Source organism: Hyaena hyaena, unplaced genomic scaffold, assembly GCF_003009895.1.
Source record: "Hyaena hyaena isolate Hyena2069 unplaced genomic scaffold, ASM300989v1 scaffold_859, whole genome shotgun sequence".
Taxonomy (NCBI): Eukaryota; Metazoa; Chordata; class Mammalia; order Carnivora; family Hyaenidae; genus Hyaena; species Hyaena hyaena.
This window is the reverse complement of record NW_024081492.1, coordinates 459,151-480,266: the sequence shown is the minus strand read 5'-3', so window position 1 is coordinate 480,266 and position 21,116 is coordinate 459,151. Positions and strand designations below refer to the sequence as shown.

The window sequence follows — 21,116 nt, the reverse complement described above, 5'->3', positions numbered from 1 at the left end:
TCCCAGCTGGAGGAAGGTACTGCTCTCCTTCAAGGATGAAAAATGCTTAAAACGTCTTCCACAAGCATAATTGATTTGAGTGGGAGGGACAGCAGATGGGCAACTCTCGGTCTATATATTCAGATAACACAGTTGGCATCTCTGCTGTCACGTGAAGGCCTAATGGCAGAGGGTGAAAGGCACAGACAGATGCCTGTCAAAAGGAAGATCAGCAGCGGAGAATTTTCTCTCCCTCTATGCAGATCTACACCCCAGACCCTGGGGAGGCTGCTAGTTCCACCCGGAAGGAGCGTGAGCTATTTTAACTTGGAATGCAGCAAGCCAGGCCAAGGGAGCAACAGCCAAGAGATACAGTGTACAGCAAGCATTTTCCCCACAAATCAGGTCTCTTGTGAAGACCCAGAGAGGCGAGCAGCACAGTGGACTGCCTGCAGCCTCTCCCTAATCAGCCACATTTCAGTGTTTTGGGAATGGGAGGGTGGCACATGAGCATGCAGTTGGTATGGCAGGCGTGCTCCTCTCACCGGCTCCTGATCCCTCCCTGGTGTTCCCATTTTCTTATTGGCCCCCCTTCCCCAAGAACTCCCCAAACCTCTCCCTCTTCCCCTCCCCGCCCCCCCCCACTCACATTACATTCCAACAGCACTTCCCATTTCCAGATTCTTTTACTCTTTTATCCTCAACCTGGTCTGGAAGAGTGCAGAAAACAGCAAATGCTGGTGAAGGAGTGAACGCCTGACTATTACAAGGAATGGTTTTAGTACTTGGTTTATTCATTCAATAAAAATTTTGGAATCACTGCTCTGCTCCAGGCACTGTGTTCACTAAGTAAACAGGCAATGCTTACCCTGTTTGCTTATCTTTCTCTTTTTTTAATATTTTTTAAAATTTCATTTTTTAATTAAATTAAATAAAAATTTTTAAGTTTATTTATTTTCAGAGCGAGAGAGAAAGAGTGCACACGTGTGCGTGCACGAGTAGGGGAGGGGCAAAGAGACAGAGACAGAGAATCTCAAGCAGGCTGTGCAGTTGTCAGCGTAGAGCCTGATGTGGGGCTCAAACTCACTAAACCATGAAATCATAACCTGAGCTGAAACCAAGAGTTGGATGCTTAACTCATTTGAGCCACCAAGGTGCCCCCTTCTTGTTTTTTTTTTTTTTAAACTTTTAAAATTTATTTCTGAGAGAGAGAGAGAGAGACAGCGCAAATGGGGGAGGGTCAGAGAGAGAGGGAGACACAGAATCTGAAACAGGCTCCAGGCTCTGAGCTAGCTGTCAGCACAGAGCCCGATGCGGGGCTCAAACCCACAAAACGTGAGATCATGACCTGAGCCAAAGTCAGATGCTTAACCGACTGAGCCACTCAGGCGCCCCTTGTTGTTGTTGTTTTTTTTTTAATACATCAGCGCATCCCATGCCTCCATGTTCCATGGTTTTCAGGTCCTCTCAACTAAGATGTCAGAGGTGGGATCTGAGGTGGTGACTGCTGGTGTGACCCACTCAGGGGATAGGAATCAGAGTTACTGTGATGTAGACAAAGAAATAACTCCCCCATGTATAGCTTCCCCACCCAGCTGGTCACTTGGTGTTGATTCCTGTCACCATGGTGATGAGGCCAGAACCAACCATTTAATTCCAAGAGCTACCTGCCAGCCCAACAAACAACCACAGCATCCAGAATAATTCTCTACCTGGGGTCAGACACTGGCAATCAAAAGTATCAAACATTATTGGAAAGATAAGGAATAACATACTCGTAACTGCTCCACTATGGGGCTGCTGAGGTCCATCCTGTGGTTGGATAGAACCCTATGAACAAAGAACTTGCAGCAGAAATGCTTGGTATGTTTTTGGGGATACATGAGATGATACTGGGCCACACAAGAACAAACTATGTCAATAGTTATATAATGCTTATTTGAATGTTACCATAAAATACCTCTGTTCGTTTATAAACGGTATATGAAAGCACCTTTAAAAATAAATTCTTTAATTATGCATTGGCAGTGTTATTGAAACCTTTTTTGTTTGTTTGTTTGTTTCTTATGAGCACTAAAATTTACCCAAATTTGTACTGTCAGGGTATTCCCGGGTGTCTGGGTGTATATGTTTAAGCAACAGTGTTTATTGTGCAATCTTGTTCTGCTGCTACAATTTAGAAACAGATTAAGAAGAGCAGTGCACATACATGATTACTGTAAATGTATATACAGACACTTGTCCATGACTGCTTTTCATCTTCTCGACCACAAATGAATTTTCTTGTTTGTGCACTGGAATGATTCAGGAGTAAGTGACTATAATGGGATATACCCACAGAAAGGGACAATTAACCATCTTACAGGGATTTTTAGTATGCAAATACATTTCTAACTCTATATATTTGGGGAATCTTGTTCTCTACAAAGTTGGGAAAGTTGCCATTGGGATTTAGTAAAATAAAAAAAATTCTTGTTAGGAGTAAAAAAAATATTTTGAAAGTGAGTTTAAGAAAAATATAAAGAAAATAATTGTCCATGGCCAATATGTAACTATGGGATGTAAGCAGCTAAAGTATGAACAGTTTGGCCTCAGAATTTAAGGGTCAGAGGTCCACAGTGAGTGAGGTTACTACTGTGGGCATGGAAGACAGTTACTTAGCCAATTCAGGAATGTGGCACACGAGGCAGCGATGCTGGGGAAGGGAGCACTGAAGGGACTGGGAACATAGACAGGAAGCAGGATAACTATAAGGAAGGAGGGAAGGAAGGAAGGAGGGAGGGAGGGAAGAAGGAAGGAGGGAGGGAGGGAGGGAGGGAGGGAGGGAGGAAGGAAGAAAGGAAGGAATGGAGAAGTTAACTGCTCTCTCTCCTTCCCTGGGGCCCCACCCAGCTCAGGTAGGGGACATGAGGGAAGGTAGTTGGTGGTGGTATCCCCGGCATCCAAGTACAAGGCTGGCAGTGAGGACGCATTCTCCCTAAGGAACAGCGGGGCCAAGTACATGTGCTTCAAAGGATTATTAACATAACAGAGTTATTAATGCATGGGAAGTGGGGAAAAGGCAAACCTGAATTTTACTGAAGTTCCACATTTATTTTCTTTTAATATTTCTTTTAAATATTTATTTAATATAATAATAAAATTATATTTTAATTTTTTTAACGTTTTATTTATTTCTGAGAGAGAGAGAGAGAGAGCAGGGGAGGGTCAGAGAGAGAGGGAGACACAGAATCTGAAACAGGTTCCAGGCTCTGAGCTAGCTGTCAGCACAGAGCCCAACACGGGGCTCGAACCCACGAACAGCAAGATCATGACCTGAGCCGAAGTCGGACACTTAACTGTCTGAGCCACCAGGCACCCCAGAAGCTCCACATTTTAAAATATGAAAAACACGGTTTCTGCTCATTGAAAAGCAAAGCAAAGATAATCCAAATTTTAAAAGTGGCAGTGACATGACTGCCACTAGGGAGTGGAGGACAGAGAAAATCTTCTATCCCAGAGCCAGTCATTCGCCTATGTAACATCTGCAGAGGAACATTTCTAACACTTCTGAGGGAAGGCAATGAGCAAGGGCGAGAAGATTAAGTCCCTGAATCCCCTCGAGGCAGATCGCATATTATTTTGTGCAAAGAGCTCAGGCAATCTGTGTCCTTCAGGAAAGGGGGCATGGAAAGTGGGTTGTGGAACAACCAAACCAAAACACGATGTTCATTTTCAACACCAGTGTCTTCAGTAAAATCTTCACCCTACCCTCCAAATCTTACACCTCTGACTGTGTTAATCACTGAAACATTACTGTCTTTTATCAGACTTCCAGACTTTATCAGTTGTTTAAATATGATGTTCTTGGGGAGCCTGGGTGGCTCAGTTGGTTAAGCATCTGACTCTTGGTTTTGGCTCAGGTCATGATCTCATGGTTCATGGAGCTCGAGCCCCACTTTGGGCTCTGAGTTGGCAGCATGGGGCCTGCTTGCGATTCTCTGCATCCCTCTCTCTCTTCTCTGCCTCTCTCTCTAATAAATATTTTTAAATAAATAAATATGATGTTCTTGAACCTTTTTTTAATAAAAAGCAGTTAATTATGCAGATGATAACACCTAGACATCCTTTCCCCAGAAAACCAGTAGTTCAGTAACAAACTCAAGGGCCCTTAGGCTCTGACTCGCCTCTCTCAGGCTTTGTGAATGGAGTAGGATGGAGTGAGTATCAGGAGACATTTTTCAACTGCCAGCTTTCTCATGAGTCTGAGAAGACTTTATGTCCTGAAGAAGTGGACCAGGAACCATTTTCTCAATTCCCACATGGCCATGAGCTGTGAGTGGGAGAGGTGCTACCCTGGGCTGAAGGTTGAGTTCCGTTTCACTACTGTCCATAGGGACAGATGGGCGGACAGGTGGCCTCTGAGGTCAAGAGGACAGTCTGAGTGAACGGGCCACTGATGATCAGGTAGTGTGGCTTCCATGATCCCTGGCAGTCTTCGGAAGTTTATAAGTTAGGAAAAATATAGGAATTCAGCATCACATGCACACACATAAATGATAGAAACTTTATTCCCAAAGACATTCCCTACTACCTTCTACACAAAGGTTCCATGAGCTAGTGTTGGATTCAGAAAGAAAACGGGACAACATTAAATTCTATTACTCAGGATAGAAAAGGGAATGGCATATTCCAGAGAGAGAGCTACCTACCATGTGCTAACATACAGGCCACCAAATAAAAAGACCACATGTTATAAAGTACACTCGTCCCTAACACTTTTCTGGACATAATTTGATTTTTTTCCATTCTCAAAAGACAGTTTAGGACCCACAGATCCTTAAGGCCACTATTAAACTCAACAAGTTAAAACTCTACTGACAAGTACCCTGGTGCCTTTGAATAGTGGTTTCTGGCTAATAGAATCCTGGAACAACACTACACTTTTACTTTGCTTCCAAAGACCCTTGAGCTCCTTTGAAAAATTAAGTTGGGGGGAAAATTTATAACAGAGAAAAATATGTACATGTTTAGAATATAACTACCAAACTTTAGGTGTTCAGTAAATGTAAATTACTAAGTGAAAACAGAGGAATTGAGTCTATGTAGAATATATTACTATGGAATTTACTTAATTTTCTTGAGTCATGTACCACGTAATAATATAGTCATGATTTCTCTGTGACTGTAATTAAAATAATATAAAATAAAGTGCAACACTTGCCATTAAAACCTATTTGTTTAATGTTTATTTTTATTTTTGAAAGAGAGACAGCGAAAGAGAAAGAGCATGCATGGGGGGTAGGCTGGGGGAGAGGGGGACAGAGGATTTGAAGTGGGCTCTGAAGAGAGCCCCCAGTGCAGGGCTCAAACTCAAAAACTGTGAAATCATGACCTGAGCCAAAGTCAAGACACTTAACCGACTATGCCATCCAGGCGCCCCAAAACCTATAACCTTAACTAAGGATTCCGAAACATGAATGTTTATGTAAGTAAATACACTGAGAAAATAAAAAGCTCACAGAGTCAATGGGTCAATCCTGTTGAGAAAGAAGCCTGCACCTTTACTTATTAGTCCCTGTGAATGGGACTGAGAGTCTAGTAATTCTTCATTGCATTGCAGGATGATGCAGAACAGAATCCAACCCATGAAATTCTCTAACCAAAAACCAGGATCCTATGTCAAGACCCCTGAATAACTTCTCCAACTAGGCCTGGGAGTGCTCAAGGCAGGAAGGAGGAGGTGCAATCAATCCTCAGAGGTGAGCAGGGAACAGAGCTGAGGTTAGAGGTCCAGCTCAGTGCTCCAAAGCACTTGCTCTCTGACCTCTGTTTGGCCCAGAGGAGGGAACTAAGCACTGCCTGAGGTCCCATGATTCCAGCTGTATCTGTGGGACAGAAGCCAGAGTAAATAGGAGCAGTCACATTACCCAGAGAATGCTAATTTCTCTTGCTTAGTATATGAAAGTCTCCCTTGGTGATGTCTTCCCATCCCCATCGGTCTCTGGAGAAGGGGGTATAAGGACATAGGGTCTGTTTGGGCTACAGTGACAATCAACATGCAGAGAGGGTTATGGATTAGTCCCCAATTTAGCCTAGATTCAAAGAAGGAAATAACCCACATATCTAGCCTCATCAGGAAAAAACAAACAAAACAAAACTCTGCAGGGACTTTGACAACCAAATTGAAGTGGCAGCTAACCACGAAGAGACATCATTCTGAAAGGCTTGGAACAGAGCTTTGTGACCTCAGGGTAGTATCAGCACCTTGGGGATCAGCAAGTATTTCTAGAATTCAGTAGCTATGTCTCACCCTATAAATTCACTGGGAAGTTGGTGTGGTGTACAGATCTTTGTCCTTCCTCTTTTCCACTCAGTGACTGACTAGGTTTAGTGGCTGTGACTGACTCAAGATGGAACTTTTTTTTCTTAAAGTTTATTTACTTATTTTGGGAGACAGAGAGAGTGTGAGTGGGGGAGGGACAGAGAAAGAGAGAGTATCTCAAGCAGTCTCCACACTATCAGCACAGAGCACATGTGGGGCTCAATCTCATGAACCGTGAGATCATGACCTGAGCAGAAATCAAGAGGCAGATGCTTAACCGACTGAGCCATCCAGGCGCCCCAAGATGGAACTTCTTGATGTCTTCTAGTACTGATGCCCAACTGTGCCACAAGCTGGATCCAGTTCTCCAGAGAGCTCTGGGTTCACCATGGTGAGTCGTGGGTCTCCTCTGAGCCTCAGTTTCCTAACCTACAAAAGACATTTTCTGATTTGGAAACTTAAATGTGCTACTGTTGGCCCCACTAGTATTATTCAGAAGTACTGATTCTGATGCAAGGAAAACCGATCAGATTTAGTCAAAGTGTAGTGAGGAACAAAGGAATGTTGAAAATGAAAACAATGAACTAAGAAAGGAAAAGAGGGGATGAAGACGGAGCAGACAGAACCCCCTTGTGGCTCTGGGTGGACACTAGGAGGATTCCCAGTGGCGGTGATGCCCGCAGGCTCAGAGACTTCTTATCACATTCCCAAGCATTTAATTCAATCCAAGAAGAATCTTTGGCATCTCTTGTGTTCCAAGCACTTGGTTCTATGGGAGATGCCAAAGAGAGATTGTAAGAAAATAGTTAATTCTCCAAATTTATCTAATGGATCTTCCAAACTCCTCTACGAAGAATGTATCCTTACTATTTTCCCCACTTCATAGATGAATAAGACTGCGGTTTAGACACTTAAGTGACTGTGTTCAAGGACCTGGAGCCAGAACTCAATCCCAGGTTTAACTGATCCCAGTGTCTGTACCTTTAACCACCATCCAAAAAGGCAGTGTCCATGGCAAAGACAAATCTTGACCATGGCTGCCTCTGAGTGCCAACTCTGTTACACACCCAGTCACTGCCCCCTTCAAACTCCTCCCCACCACTGCCCCAGTCCTTGCACCTGCCTACACCAGACCCCTTGCAGGCAACAGAGTCTATTATCCAAAGTCTTTGATGGCTTGCCCACAGGAGCTGACCCCAAATATGGAAGGCAGGCCAGTTTGGGAAAAATAGAATGAGACAAAGGTTCTTGTTCTAGCCACCTGGATGGCGCTCTTTCTCTCCCTTTCACACACCTTCTTCTGGAGACCATCTCGAACACACCTTCTCCAGTTGACCCTTAAGTACCCCCTAGGGCCTCAGTTTCCAGGAAGTCTCTGTCTTCAGTCGTTAAGCCCACCACTGAATCCCAAGCTCCCTACCATACTCTTGGGGTTTTGCCTTCTAAGGTGACCTGAGAATAAAGCCAGAACCAGCCCTAACAGTGTGGACTCAACCTGGCCTGGTAATTTTGAAAGGCTGGGTTCTGAGCAGAGAAAGCTCCTCCCAAAGTTCCTGACACAGCAGCTGTGTGTCACGGCACTTGTCCAGGCCCCCTGACCATGCTGACCACAGACTTCTCTCCTGCTCACTGTTGCAGGGACCCTGGTGCACACACAAAGGAGGCGACTCCTTAGGGCACTGGGAACATCATTTAACCTCAGAGGCAAGACAAACAGCTGGCTGGTAAAGCTAGTAAAAATGCTACCTACCCTTAAGATCCTGCCAAAAATACTCCAAACCCTACATTTAGGTTTGGTTAAACCATATACACATAGTCCCACAAGCCACTGAAATGTGATAGCCAAATTCTGTGTCCAGCATCCTAGGCTGGCTGCCTCTGGAATTTCTTTTTCTTTTGTTTCAACTGCAAATAACTCTTTTTCCTTTTCAGTCCCCTTTCCCACTGCTTTGGAAAGCCAGGCTCAGTCAAAAGTCTGCCAGGGAGCTTCTGCTTGTTAAATGTCAACCCCTGCTGTGTGGGTAGGAAGAGAATTATTGGTGACTCGAGTGCAGGTGCTTCCTGGAGTCCCTGGTCAGTGGGACATTTTGATCAATGAATCAGGACTGATCACTGGCCCTGATTTGCCTGCCCTCAGTAGTCATTAATTACAAGCAAACAAGCGAATCATTAGTAGGTAATTTCTTGCTGCAGAGCCTTGAGCCTTGCAGTGGAGACAGACAGTGTGCTGACACATGGGTTCAACCAGAAGGCCAGGCTAGGTCTGCCATTCTTCAAAGAGGGGAGGACCCCAGGAATATCACGCTGCCTTGATGTAACCCAGCGCACTTTCTGTCTGCTAAGGTGGTGTTCATGTTGAATCATAAACTCTGTGATTCCACTCAGTGCAGAGCCACAGAGTTGCAGAGCCTTGCACTGGCTGAGCCACGTCCTTAAACTCTGCCCAAGGGTCCTTCCTGATCTCTGAGGTCAGGGGCTGGAGGAAATACCTCAGCAAAAGAGTTCTTATTGTCCAGAACATTTCAGCAAGGTATGGGTTCTGTCCTCACAGAAGGTGAAAACAGTCTCCAAATGGGAGAGAAGTAAGACTGCCCACGCTTGCTTGCTTGCTTGCTTCATTCATTCATTCATTCATTCATTCAAGTAACATCTGTTGAACACCTATTATGTGCCTGCCATTTGCTAGGCACTAAGGTACAGGGAGATTAGTAACTGACAATTTAATTTCAATTAGGAATATAAAGTTTCAACTATCATGAACACAAGAAGATGCTCTCTTGGACTTGAAGTACCTGTGAAGGGAGGGAAGAAGTAGGAGGGAAACAGGAAATAAGTACAGGAAAAACTGGTAAGACAGAAAGCCCAGAAAAGCTGGGGTGGGCGTGAGGGACCAACATGTGTTGGTGCAATTCAAGAAGGATAGTGGGGCTAGAGGGGAGAAAAGGAGGGGTGTGCTGAGAGAGGTGAGGTGTAGAGGGAAGTGCCAAACCATGCATGCCAGGTAGACCAAGTGGGCCAGGTGGGCCAGATTAGAAGTGTTGCCCTGGAGCGCCTGGGTGGCTCAGTTGGTTAAGCATCAGACTCTTGGTTTTGGCTCAGGTCATAATCTCACAGTTGGTGAGTCTGAGCCTTGTGTTGGGCTCTGTGCTTTGTGTGGAGCCTGCTTGGGATTCTCTCTCTCTCTCTCTCTCTCTCTCTCTCAATCTCTCTCTCTCTCTCTGTGCCTCCCCCACTCATGATCTTTCTCTCTCAAAATAAATAAATAAGCATAAAATAAAAGAAGTATTGCCCTTTACCCTTGGAGCAATGGGAAGTCATTTATGCATTTTTCAAATGGGGAGCATGATGACCTTCAATGTGCAGAAGGATCACTCTGGCCATTGTGTGGAAACAGCACTGGAAGGGATTGAAGCCACGAGGCCTACAGCACAGTCCAAGTGACAGAAAAAAGTGCTTGGCAGTCCTGTGGAGGACCTGTAGCCAGATTTGAGAGCTCGTGAGGAGATAAAGCCCCAGTGACCACTAGTGGATGACACAGGGTGTTAGGGAGAGGCTGGCTTTAGGAGGACATTGAAGTTTCTGTCTTCAGCAATAGGTGGGTGCACAGAGAGAGAGTGCACCTCTGGCCTGGTCTAGGAGGAGGACCATGTCAGGGGGACTGTCAAGGGGTCAGTTTGGACATGTGGAGTATAGCTTCCTAGGAGGGCGTGACAGACAGGTGTAGAACTCAGAGAAGATATGTGAAGAGCAAATACAACAGGCCTTAGCGCCCTCTCCAGAGAAGAAGGTCATGTGGGAAGGTCACCCAGTGAACACGCGCTGGCCATCTCTGGGTGTACCAAAATGCTGCCTTGACTTTTCAGACTTCTCCAGTGAGCCCCCTTGGAGATTCTCCTCACTATCCCACTAATACCACTTACCCCAACTCAGACCTAATCCGTTCTCTCCTATCTCAGAGCCACCTACTAGGTTTTCATTCTGTATCCACCTTATGAACTGGCAGGGCCTCTAAATCCCCAGGCACCCAACTGAAAAATCAGAGTTGGCTCAAATTTTCCTGACCCTTGATGCCCTCACCCCAGACCTAGCTCTCTCAGCCCCTCCCCTCTATCCCTACCAGGTTCTTTTCATATTGGTTGGATGGATTTTCAGTAAGGTGTGAAGCCAGATCTCCTGGTTTCTCATTCTGACTCCACATCTTACCAGCTGGGCAATGTTGGGCCTCAATTTCCTCATCTAACATTGTGACTACTGCAACCTATACTTCATAGAGTTGTGTGAAGCTAAACACTAATGTATATAAAGTACTAAAACAAGTGCCCAGCACATAGTAACTGTTCAATAAATCCTAGCTATCATTTTAATATCTCTTTTCACATACTTAGTGCACACTTACAGATAAAATGTGGCCATGTCATACTTTCTCCTGAGAGTGTTGCCTCAAATATATGTTTTTTCCTGGATTGGCCCCTCCTCACAGGCTGGGGCTATTTCTCATTCATATTTGACTCCCAAACTCTCCTTACAAAGCCTGAATGTGCTCTATAAATGACTGCTCTGTCAGTAAATATACAGCAACAAGAGATTTTACAAGTCCTAGCATATAGTAAGAAGTGGGAAAGGCAAGCATTTTGAATGTTCCATCAAGAACCCAAAGTATTTTCACTTCTAGGGTTTTGATGGTTTCCTGTCTCACATTCAGGTCCTTTATCCATTTTGAGTTTATTTTTGTGCATCAAAACCCTAGAAGAGAAAGCAGGAAAACCCTCCTTGACCTCAACCACAGCAATTTCTTACTTGACACATCCCCAAAGGCAAGGGAATCAAGAGCAAAAATGAACTACTGCGACCTCATCAAGATAAAAAGCTTCTGCATGGCAAAGGAAACAATCAAGAAAACTAATAGGCAACTGATGGAATGGGAAAAGGTAGCTGCAAATGACATATCAGACAAATGGCTAGTATCCAGAATCTATAAGGAACTCACCAAACTCCACACCTGAAAAATAAATAATCCAGTGAAGAAATGGGCAGAAGACATGAACAGACACTTCTCTAAAGAGGACATACAGATGGCCAACAGACACATGAAACGATTCTCAGTGTCCCTCTTCATCAAGGAAATACAAATCAAAACCACACTGAGATACCACCTCACGCCAGTCAGAGTGACGAAAATGAAAAAATCAGGAGACTCTAGATGCTGGTGAGGATGTGGAGAAATGGGCACCCTCCTACACTGTTGGTGGGAATGTAAACTGATGCAGCCCCTCTGGAAAACAGTGTGGAAGTTCCTCAAAAAATTAACAATAGAGCTCCCCTATGACCCAGCAATAGCACTGCTAGGAATTTACCCAAGGGATACAGGAGTGCTGATGCATAGGGGCATATATACCTCAATGTTTATAGCAGCACTCTCAGCAATAGCCAAAACATGGAAAGAGCCTAAGTGTCCATCAACTGATGAATGGATCAAGCAGATGTGGTTTATCTATACAATGGAATACTACATGGCAATGAGAAAGAATGAAATCTGGCCATTTGTAGCAACATGGATGGAACTAGAGGGTGTTGTGCTGAGTGTAATAAGTCAGGCAGAGAAGGACAAATACCATATGTTTGTACATACAGGTGGATTAGGAGGAAGCTAATGGAGGACCATGGGGGAGGAGAAGGGGAAAAATAGTTGGGGAGAAGGAGGGAGGCAAACCATGAGAGAATCTTGGATGCTGAGAACAAACTGAGAGCTGGTAGGGGTGGGGAAGAAGGGAAAGGGGGTGATGGGCATGGGGGAGGGCACTTGTTGGGATGAGCACTGGGTGTTATATGGAAACCAACTTGACAATAAACTATTTAAGAAAAAAAAAAAGAACCCAAAGTATTTTCAGATGCTTTTTATTAAACAGGGTAGTCAATATTCAGTTGTTGAATTTTACTGGATTATTCTTACATTACTAAATTCAGCTGTGCTGTGTCAAAGCCTTCCAGAAGAGCACCAGAGCCCTAGTGCCAGGAAAGATAGGTCTCCCATGACACAAATGTTCCTAAACAATAAATGTAGCTCTCAGATTGAGTCCACTAACCCAGGGAGCTCAGGTAAGTTGACATTCCTCTTGGGAACCTTTCCTTCTCCAAGACCCACATGCAACTGAGTGTGAGGTCTATAGAATGTTCTGGACTCTCTGTCAGTAGGGGCTTAGGAGCTAAGTGGACTAGCTGTCTGACAAAGGCACAGAACCAAGTCTAGAGCTAAGGACTCCACCACCTATCTGCTAAGTGACCTTCCAAGCAGTTCCTAATGAGGCAGTACAATAGTGTATCTCAAACTGGGCACCATATTTTTTTCTTTTTGAAAAAAGCAGAATTCAGGAAGCTGTGTGTCCAATGATGTAATATGGTTCCCAAGGCAACATTGCTAAGGTGTGTGAAAATGAATTTGGGAGGTGAAAAGTCTTGTGGGGAGTAAAGCACAGCCTTCCATGAATAATCATTCCATAGACTCATCAGTGATTAGAATCCTTGTCTAGTCTCAAATTCCCGAATGAGAAAATGGGCCCAGAGAGGAGAAATGACTTTCCCTAGCTCACTAATCTTAAGGCCAGACACTCATGCTTCCTATCTCCTAGTAACTGCAACTTCTTGAGGCATATTTTTGGAGACACCTTATCACAGTGCACTGAGCAAATTTCAGTCTGAAACAATCAACAAAAGACAAGTATGGTAATGGCACCATTAATGGCTAAAATGTTTTTGAACTTCCTTAGCCAGAGAAAGCTCTTTATATGCATTTTGCAGTTTTGGCAACCATGATATGAGTGTGTACCACAACTGTCCTTGTTTTTCTGAGGGGAGAATTGAATCCAACAGAGTTTGGGCTGCTTACCCCAGTCCACGAAGCAAGCAGGTATGGAAGCCAAAGCCCCTTAGAATTTTCCTTGAAGATCCTCAAAACCTGAGTGTAGCTCGTGCCCATTAACATCCTAGCTGTGCACCCTGAGCACTTATAGTCCTCAAGGAAGAACCTGAGAATCTCCACCCGAAGGCTGTCTCCCATTATGCAGTTGGGACAGTGGAACAGACTGGAGAGCTGAGGGTTAATGCCCCAGGGACAGCCCCAGCCAATGACAGTTGGGTGCTGCAGGTTAAAAACCACCTCCCAGAGCTCTCCAGTGGGACTGAACCCAACTGGTCGTTGACACGCCTTGTACTGATTTCCTTCCCTTCCTATCTCACTTCCCCACTGCCCTTCCCGGGTTCACCTCCCAGGCCTCCTGCACTTGCATCTTAGCCCAGGGTCTGCTCCTTGGGGAACCCATGCTAAGACTGAGAGAAAGGAATAGGAACATTCTCTGTTCATATCTGTGAGAACGGAGAGCAAAGGAGCCATTTGAAACACATAAAAGAGATGTCAGGAAAGCCAGTCAGGAGGTGGTGGTCCACAAACATAGATGTGGAACAATTAGAAAGCCAAGAAGAGTTGTGCACAAAATGGACAAGAGTGAAAGACTCTGGCAACAAGCAGTTAACCTGAGGTCCTACCTGAAGTCAGTCGTTCCTGAGGAAGGCGCTTATACCCATCAGATGCTGGCAAGAAAGGAAGCCCCATGTGCAGTTATGTTAGCCATTGAATAATGAGGCAACCCAAGCTCTGACCCTCCCTGGACTCTGATCTCTCCACTCAGGGATAGCCAGTCAGTGAACCTGGCCTGGGCCTGTTAGAAGCCTAGGGAATGCCACATCATCCTCAGAAGACTAAAACATGTTCCAAGACAGCAGAATGGTTTTCTTTTTTTTTTTTAATGTTTTTATTTATTTCTAGGAGAGAGAGAGAGAGACAGCGTGAGCAGGGGAGGGTCAGAGAGAGAGGGAGTCACAGACTGAAACAGGCTCTGAGCTGGCAGTCAGCACAGAGCCCGACGCGGGGCTCAAACCCACGAACCGTGAGATCATGACCCGAGCGAAAGTCGGACGCTTAACCAACTAAGCCACCCAGGCGCCCCAGCAGAGTGGTTTTCTAAAGGAGGAAGCAGAATGTTCTACAGCCAGGGAATCAATAGTGCTTTGCTTCCTAAGGATATTTGGTGCTGGCAACCAAGGCCACCTGTTCCCTCAACCAGCCAACAGGAGTTGATTGTGCCAGGCACGGGGCTATGTCCGGGGACACAGATCAACTTGGTTTAGTTCTCACACTCAAGACACTCATGGTTTACAGTTCCTTGTCACACAATGGGAATGACCTGGTAAGTCTGAACTTATCCATGGACAGCTCTTACAGAGCATAAAAGCTCTAGAGCAACTCGCTGCCCTGCTGGTGGAAATGTTCACCCTTACCCCAACTGGGCTAAGAAATGCAGCTGGTCGCCCTGAGTGCAGTCACATTTGGGGCACACTGTAGCTTTCTGAGCCTGACTTGTCAAGCAACAGTGGATCAAGGGCTGTGGTCCTTTCATTTCCTCTCTAAAACATCTTTGAAATTAAAGTTCAGAAATGCTTTCCAATGAAGAAGGGTGTGTACCTGAACCCAAAGGATATTCTCCACATCACATATAAGAAAAAGTCATGGCATAAAAGATCATGCCAGGAAGAACAGTAGCAATACATTTTGTCAGCTGATTTACAGACCTGAATCGGGCCAGAAGGCCACTTCTGAAATAAAAATAGAGTCCTAAAGATGCATCTGTTGTTATGGAAAATCGATAAGGCCCTGAGCCTGTACTTCATTTCTCCCAGGAGTGGGAGGAGGGGTGTGTCATTTATCAAATGCAGGAAGGCTGGGACAGTATCAGAGGCAGCCATACAAGGTCATCCCCTGGCTCCTGATGCTGACGGACAATCTCTGGATTCAGATCACTAAATGAAATCCCAACAAATAATCAAGATGACAGATGGCAATAAACGAGAATGACTGAGGACTTCTTGCTGACCTCATGGATGGGATTCCTGAAGGCCTTCCAAGGGAGGGAATTAATATCCAGAGACCTGGGCATTCTGTTTCTCTAGGGTTTTTTTTTTTTTTTTTTATTCTTGCTAAAGGCTGTCTCTTGTGAAAATACAATCACATTATTTCATTTACTTCCAAAATCTTCAAAGTGCAATATTAGTAGTTTAACTTTTTTGGCATCAAGTCTAAATGGCTTTACACTACACAGATTATATACAGTATGCATACAGTACAGAGTGTATGCAGAGTTTATACTTTATTCATGGATCAGGCTGGCAAATGGGAGAAACTGTCAGAGAAGAATATAATCAAGCCATTTGCCTTGATTCTGATGTCACAGACACTTGATTTTTAGGCATGTGGCATGGGATACTCTCCTCACAGGCAAGACCACCTTGGCCAAGGGGAAGCTGACCTGTTGGCTGAAGACACTTTCTGATGCAAGAACTATGTCACCTGTATAATTCTTTTTTTTTTTTTTTATTTCTAGGTAGGAGAGAGAGAGACAGCGTGAGCAGGGGAGGGTCAGAGAGAGAGGGAGTCACAGACTGAAACAGGCTCCAGGCTCTGAGCTGGCAGTCAGCACAGAGCCCGACGCGGGGCTCGAACCCAGGAACGCGAGATCGTGACCCAAGCGAAAGTCGGACGCTTAACCGACTAAGCCACCCAGGCGCCCCATCACCTGTATAATTCTTAACTCTGACTTAAGCATTGCTTTTTCCCTGCAGAGTACTTTTAGCACAGACACAATACTGTACAAGAGAAACTGTAACTCAAAAATACTTCCAGGTGATTAATTTATCTGCTATTTAAATTCCTTTCTATGGATTTTACTTGCCTTCAACTGAACTGGCAATCTGTTCTCTGAAGGTCCCTCCAGATGCAAACACCTGTGTCGTTCTCCTGCATTTGTCATTTCTGCCAAAGGCAGCAACACCCACACGGGTTCAGGACAGAAGGTCTGGAACCGTTTGGCCTCCTCATGCTTCCCCAGCCCATGTCCAGCCAGCTTCCTGTCAAACTTCTTCTTTCCACTGGGTCTCCTTTACCTCAGCACCATAGGGGGCAGCTCCTTGGGAGGCCCACCTGGTTGTATCATCACAAGCACGTTTCTCCAACCAAAAACCTTCCTTTTTCAATCTTCCCTGCTCACTTCCACCCACATAAGAACCCTCAACTCAACTGCCAACTGAGTGGGGACCACAGTGCTTTCCACAGTGTTCTATATACTCCATGGGTGTGTGCCCCGGTCCATGCCCCAGCAGACACCCTGGGGCCTCATCCACAGAAAGGAAAGGAGCAATTACCTGGCACTGTCATTTCTGCCTAACTCAGTTCCTAAAATCCTGCATAGTGCCCAGAAGAGTCGAACAGAGAAAAGGAGGATTAACTGCTGGCATCCCTCCTCTAGGAGCTGCCTTTGGAACTCTTTGTGCTCTGGGTTCCCACAAGTGGACTATGACAGCCCTGGTTGCTCCTTTCTTCTTGTTGTGAAGGCCACTCACTCTCCCCTGCGTTTCCCTCTTCCTCTGAAGCTGCTGTCTGCAAGCATCTCCCAAGCCCTCTCCAGCAGCATGTTAACAGAATTCTACATATTTTGGGTAACACCCCTGTATCGCATCTGTGTTTTGCAAAGATTTTCTCCCAGTCTGTGGCTTGTCTTTTTATTCTCTTAATGGTGTCTTTCAACAAGTCCAAGTTTTTCATTTTAATAAAGCTAACTTCCCATCTTCTGCTTTTCATGGAGGGTGCTTTTGGAGTCCTATCTGAAATTAGCACCAAACCCAAAGCTGCTTAGATTTTCTCCCATGTTACCTTCTAGGAGTTAAAGTTTTGCATTTTACATTCAGGCTCCTGTTTCATATTGCACAGCGGGAAAAGCGAAGTCATTTGCTAAGCAGTAGGAACAGCAGGACTGCCTTTTTCCATCTTTAATCAAGACTAGGATTTGCATCTGAGGCAAGCTCAGACTTATTATTAACCGCTAGCATCTTGGATTTATAGCAATTGCTCCTCAAAATGAGGCTCTGGGGGCATTCACATAACCAGCTGCAATTGCAGCAAGAAAGAGCATGGAAGGAAGGGCAGACGGCTCCCACTTTCCTGTCTGTGAGTGGCTGGCTTGGGTCTGGGAAAGCGGGAGGAGAGCAGGGAGGGTTTTTTGTTTGTTTGTTTGTTTTGGGGTTTTTTTTTATTACTTTAATTTTTATTTATTTTTTAATAGTTTATTGTCAAGTTGGTTTCCATATAACACCCAGTGCTCATCCCAACAAGTGCCCTCCTCCATGCCTATCACCCCCCTTCCCCTCTCCCTCACCCCATCTGCCCTCAGTTGGGTTTTATATATACAGTGACATGGGCTCTAACTTGAGTCTTCTCAAGTAGTTTACCAATTTCCCCATGCACTTTGCTAAAAATCCTTCCCTTCTGCCTTGGTCAAGCCTGTTCCCTTTGTTAGAGACAAGGCTCATGTCCTGATAGTAGTTTCTGGCAATGTTCTGTGTAGCACTCGTCTGTCTGGTTTAATGCTGTAGCGCTCACAAAATGTAAAACACATTTTAGTATAGAGGAGAGGAAAAATGTTCCTTTATTGCTCTCCTTCAAAATATTTTAGGTCTTCAGGTAAATCCAAAAATAGATCCTATAGATTTTTAAATTAAATTGGAAAGATGATTTAAAAATAAGCTTCTGTCATCTATCCAAGAACATCTACTTTAAAAAATATTTTAATATATATTTAGATACATGTTGTAGTTTTCTATATAGAGGAGTGCACTGTCAAAATCAATCCTTTTAATATGCTATATTACCAATTTTTATTGTTATTATTCAAATAAAAGACTCAGTGTATCTTTTAACTAGTCACTGTGAATATTTGGGAAAGCTATTGATTTTTGCAAGTATACCCTGTGTCTGCCTACTTAAAACTTTCTTACTAATTTTAAGAGATTATCAATAAATTCTTATGATTTTTTAGTTATGAAATTATATTATCTGCAAATCACATGCATCATTCTATTGATAATAGCTATTCACCCAACCTTTTATTTTTTTCAGCAGGACCTTTTATTTTTTTATTATTATTATTTTTTTTTACAAATAGTTTATTGTCAAATTGGTTTCCATATAACCCAGTGCTCATCCCCACAAGTGCCCTCCTCCATGCCCATCTACCTCCCCCCCCAAATCCATCAGTCCTCAGTTTGTTTCTCAGCATTCAAGAGTCTCTCATGGTTTGCCTCTCTCCCTTTCCCCCACAATTTCCCCCCTTCTTCTCTCCCATGGTCCTCAGTTAAGTTCCTCCTAATCCTCCTATACATGCAAACATATGATATTTGTCCTTCTCTGCCTGACTTATTTCGCTAAGCATAACACCTTCAAGCAGGACCTTTTAAAAAGCAAATGTGTTGGGGTGCTTGGGTGGCTCAGTCAGTTAAGCATCTGACTATTGATTTCAGCTCAGGTCATGATCTCACAGTTTGTAGGATCGAGACATGCATTGGGCTCTGCACTGACAGTACAGAGCCTGCTTGGAAAGCTCTCTCTGTCTCTCTGTCCCTTTTTGCTTGTGTGTGTTCACTCACATGTGCACTCTCTCTCTCAAAATAAATAACTAAACAAAAGCAAGTGTGTAAAATAAAAATGGTCATGGTTATAGATGTGATTTTTATGGATCATGTATGTTTCCTGGTCACCCCCAGGACTCAAGTTGGTGTCTTGTTTTAAAAAGTTTTTAAATGTTTATTTATTTTTAAGAGAGAGAGAGAGAGAGAGAGAGGGAGAGAGAGACCACAGGGGAAGGGCAGACAGAGAGGGAGACACAGAATCTGAAGCAGGCTTCAGGCTCTGAGCTGTCAGCACAGAGTCCGATGTGGGGCTCCAATTCATGTAGCATGAGATCATGACCTGAGCTGAGGTTGGATGCTTACCTGACTGAGCCACTCAGGTGCCCTGAGAGTCATTGCGACATCAGGGGATGCCCTTCCTTTCAACATTAAAAATTTTTTTCACATTACTTTTTTCCTTGGAGTTTCATTTCTACAAATATGGCATTGGTAGATATTCTACTATTAATCAATATTTGCATCACTAAGATAACTCCTACCTCCTCATGAAAACTACTTCTTTAATGTACTGCCAACTTTAGTTAGTATTTTCTTTGGCAGGTCTTAATTTTTAATAGTTTTCTTTTCAGGGTGCTCTCTGTTAGAGTCTAAAATCCAGGCAATGATGAAGTTCTAAGCCACTGGGAAATAAATACTATGCTCCACCATTCTTGGGCTAACCCTGCCTAGGGGCAGTGGGAGAAACCCCTGTGGACTTGGAGGCCTTCTCAATAATCTGAAATCATGTAGCAATCATGTGTTTTGCTTCAGGTCGGTGCCACTAGAGACCACATTGGGAAATTTAGAAGTAGCTGACACCAAATCCACCCCAACTTCAAAAGAAAGCTCGACTCGAGTTGCCATTGTGGCTGACAGGCTTTCTGAAGCAAGCTCCTGGGCCTGTGTTGAGTAAGACAAGTAGAAAATCTCCTTAGACAGTTTAATTAAGTTGAGTGACTTTCACTGTTCTGGAAAATAAACCAAACCATTTTGTCTATTAGCAAAAATGACAATTCAGCATTCAGGCAGACTGCTGAATTAATAAAAGTTCATTTAAAAAATCCATCTTTTAATTAGAAGTCTCTGCAGACCCAACCACCGAATTACAGACTGATCTGATTGGAAAGGACAGGGAGAGGTTTGGGGGCCAAGGCCTGCACCAGCCTGGTGCCTCCTGAACGTCCCTGAGGGCACTTCACTAGGCTCCTCACCAGCATCTGCAGAGGAGATATCAGACCCTCTGTGGAAGCGCCAACAGCCCCCCTGGCAAGGTCTTGTACGGTCTTGTAGATCTTCTAAGACCTACATGGAACTTACTAGAAGGCAGTTAGTAGGGTCAGAGAGGGCTGGTTCAAATCCTGGCTTCCCAGCTCCCTAGCTGCCTGGCCATGGGCGAATGACTCGCTGTATGAGCCTGGAAAGGTGAATAACAGTAGTCCTTACATAGGCCATAGGTCATTATGGGACGAAAGAAGGAAGGCCAGCTGTCATTGGTGTGACTATTACTGCTGCTACTATTATTATTATTTCTCCTTGGCAGACTGGAATAGATTGTGAGTTAGCCATCTAGAGCTCTTGCCTGAGCTAATTCCATAAACTCCACAGCTCCTTTTCTCACCTCTGTAAAATAAATAAATAATATCTGTCTATCTTGTTCTACAGAGTTCTAAGGAATAAGTGTTTTAAGGTCCTGAAGATGAAGACAGAAAAGAAGAGAAATGATCCCATCATTCTGAAACACAATTCGCTGAGGAAAATATTTTCCCCAAATAGCATCTATATTGAGAATGACATGATTCAATTCCTCAGAACATAGTTCACTTATATACGAACCCTATGACGGTGTAGTGTGCATTCATGATTTTTTAAAGAAAGTGTTGCTTCTGTAGAAAAGGAAATTAATCAATGTACAGAAAACTGCATAAATATCACCTATCAACCAGCCCAAGAATGCACTGGGAGCAAGGCAGGCAGAGGCTGGTTGGTTGACAACACAGGGCATTTACCAAGTCATGGGGTAGGAATTCCTATGCTAATCCAGCTGCAGGGAGCACCTAGGAGAACCCCACAAACCTAGGCTGGAGCAAACAGTTATTATAAAGGCAACTGTTTCAGGATTAGTGAGTTTTCCACTTACACCCAGTGAGTGACAAACTGATTTTAATCCCTCTCTGTAAATTATGACCACTTGGACCTATACAAAAAAACTAAATAGAATCCTGAAGAGTCACATGGATATGAGGCTTCATGTGCTGCTGAATGTATAACTATAGCAAATGCATCAGTA

General features: G+C 44.2%; 1 protein-coding gene and 1 long non-coding RNA gene across 3 annotated transcripts in view; one reads left to right on the top strand and one right to left on the bottom strand.

Annotated features, from left to right (window-relative positions):
- Positions 1 to 21,116, bottom strand: part of SLC24A3 (solute carrier family 24 member 3) — a 504,574-nt gene that overhangs the window by 217,134 nt on the left and 266,324 nt on the right. The window lies entirely within an intron of this gene.
- Positions 1,621 to 16,884, top strand: LOC120222306. Of its 2 annotated transcripts, none has more exons than XR_005526013.1 (3): positions 1,621 to 1,842; positions 5,582 to 5,720; positions 16,636 to 16,884. It is a non-coding gene; the product is annotated as an uncharacterized LOC120222306 (long non-coding RNA). The 2 variants fall into 2 exon arrangements; XR_005526014.1 differs by lacking the exon at positions 16,636 to 16,884 and adding an exon at positions 6,612 to 6,697.